This window comes from Tenrec ecaudatus, chromosome 4 (genome assembly GCF_050624435.1).
Source record: "Tenrec ecaudatus isolate mTenEca1 chromosome 4, mTenEca1.hap1, whole genome shotgun sequence".
NCBI lineage: Eukaryota > Metazoa > Chordata > Mammalia > Afrosoricida > Tenrecidae > Tenrec > Tenrec ecaudatus.
Window position 1 is genome coordinate 130,680,176 of NC_134533.1, and position 2,500 is coordinate 130,682,675.

The following is a 2,500-nucleotide window of genomic DNA, read 5'->3' on the forward strand; positions in this document are numbered from 1 at the left end:
CTCTAGAAATTCTGCAAGGGCGTGTGTGTGTGGGGGTGTTTGTAAAAAGGACACAAAGTCAGAAGCCGACTATTGATTCTGCAAAAGTGTGTGTGTGTGTGTGTGTGTAAAAAGGACATGAAATCAGAAGCCCTCTAGGGTTCTGTAAGGGTGTGTGTGTGTGTGTGTGTGTGTGTGTAAAAAGGACATGAAGTCAGAAGCCCTCTATTGATTCTGCAATGGTGTGTTTGTGTGTGTGTGTGTGTGTGTGTGTGTGTGTAAAAAGGACATGAAGTCAGAATCCTTGTAGAGTTCTGGAAGGGTGTATGTGTGTGTGTGTGTATAAAGGACACGAAGTCAGAAGCACTCTAGAGATCCTGCAAGAGTATGTCTTTGTGTGTGTGTGTGTGTGTGTGTGTGCAAAAAGGACATGTTGTTAGAAGTCCTCCACAGATTCTGCACAGGTGTGTGTGTGTGTGTCTGTGTGCGTGTGTGTAAAAAGGACACCAAGTCAGAAGCCGACTATTGATTCTGCAAAACTGTATGTGTGTGTGTGTGTGTGTGTGTGTAAAAAGGACATGGAGTCTGAAGCCGTCCAGAGGTTCTGTAAGGGTGTGTGTGTGTGTGTGTGTAAACAGACACAAATTCAGAAACCCTCTAGATATTCTTCAAGTGTTTGTGTGTGTGTTTGTGTGTGTGTGTGTGTGTGTAAAAAGGACAGCAAGTCAGCCACCATCCAGAGATTCTACCAGGGTGTATTTGTGTGTGGTGTGTGTGTGTTTGTGTAAAAAGACACGAAGTCAGAAGCCCTCTAGAGATTCTTCAAGGGTGTGTGTATGTGTGTATGTTTGTGTAAAAAGGACACAAAGTCAGAAGCCCTCCAGAGATTCTGCAAGGTTGTATGTGTGTGTGTGTGTGAGGGTAAAAATTACACGAAGTCAGAAGCCCAATATTGATTATGCAAAGGTCTGTGTGTGTGTGTTTGTTGTGTTTAAAATAAGTAAACCATATTAGAAGCCCTCCAGAGATTCTGCCAGAGTGTGTGTGTGTGTATGTGTGAAAACAACACGAAGTCAGAAAATGTCTGGAGATTCTGCAAGGGTGTTTGTGTGTGTGTGTGTAAAAAGTACAGGAAGTCAGAAGCCCTCTAGAGATTCTGCAAGGGTGAGTGTGTTGTGTTAAAAGGACACAAAATCAAAAGCCCTCTAGGTTTTCTGGAAAGGTATGAGTGTGAGAGTGAGGGAGTGTGTGTGTGTGTGTGTGTGTGTGTAATAAGGACATGAAATCAGAAGTCCTCCAGAGTGAGAGTGAGGGAGTGTGTGTGTGTGTGTGTGTGTGTGTAATAAGGACATGAAATCAGAAGTCCTCCAGAGATTCTACAAGTGTATGTGTGTGTGTGTGTGTGTGTGTGTGTGTGTGTGTGTGTGTTTAAAAAGGACACGAAGTCAGAAGGACTGCAGAGATTTGGCAAGAAAATGAGTTTGGAGTGTGTGTGTGTGTGTGTGTGTTTAAAAATGACACAAAGTAAGAATCCATCCAGGAATTCTGCAAGGATGTGTGTGTGTGTGTGTGTGTGTGTGTGTGTGTGTGTGTGTAAAAAGGTAAGGAAGTCAGAAGCCCTCTAGGAATTTTCCAAAGGTATGAGTATCAGTGTGAGGGAGGGTGTGTGTGAGTGTGTGTGTGTGTAAAAAGGACACGAAGTCAGACCCCCACAGATTATGCAAGTGCGTGTGTGTATGTGTGTGTAACAAGGACATGACGTCAGAAGCCCTCAAGAGATTCTGCAAGGGTGTGTGTGTGTGAGAGTGTGTGTAAAAAGGACACATGAAGTCAGAAACACTCCATAGTTTCTGCAAAGGTGTGTGTGTAAAAAGATCCTGAAGTCAGAAGCCATCTAGAGATTCTGCCATGATGTGTGTGTGTGTGTATTTGTAAAAAGGAGACCAAGTATGAAGCTCTCAAGAGATTCTGCAAGGTTTTATGTGTGTGAGTGTGTGCGTGTGTAATAAGGTCACAAATTCAGAAGCCCTCTAGAAATTCTGCAAGGACGTTGTGGGTATTTGTAAAAAGGACACGAAGTCAGAAGCCGACTATTGATTCTGCAAAAGTGTGTGTTTGTGTGTGTGTGTGTGTGTGTGTGTGTGTGTGTAAAAAGGACATGAAATCAGAAGCCCTCCAGAGGTTCTGTAAGGGTGTGTGTGTGTGTGTGTGTGTGTAAAAAGGACAAGAAGTCAGAACCCTTGTAGAGTTCTGGAAGGGTGTATGTGTGTGTGTGTGTATAAAGGACACCAAGTCAGAAGCACTCTAGAGATCCTGCAAGAGTATGTCTTGTGTGTGTGTGTGTGTGTGTGTGTGTGTGTAAAAAGGACATGTTGTTAGAAGTCCTCCACAAATTCTGCAAAGGTGTGTGTATGTGTTTGTGTGCGTGTGTGTAAAAAGGATACCAAGTCAGAAGCCGACTATTGATTCTGCAAAAGTGTGTGTGTGTGTGTGTGTGTGTGTGTGTGTGTGTGTGTGAGTA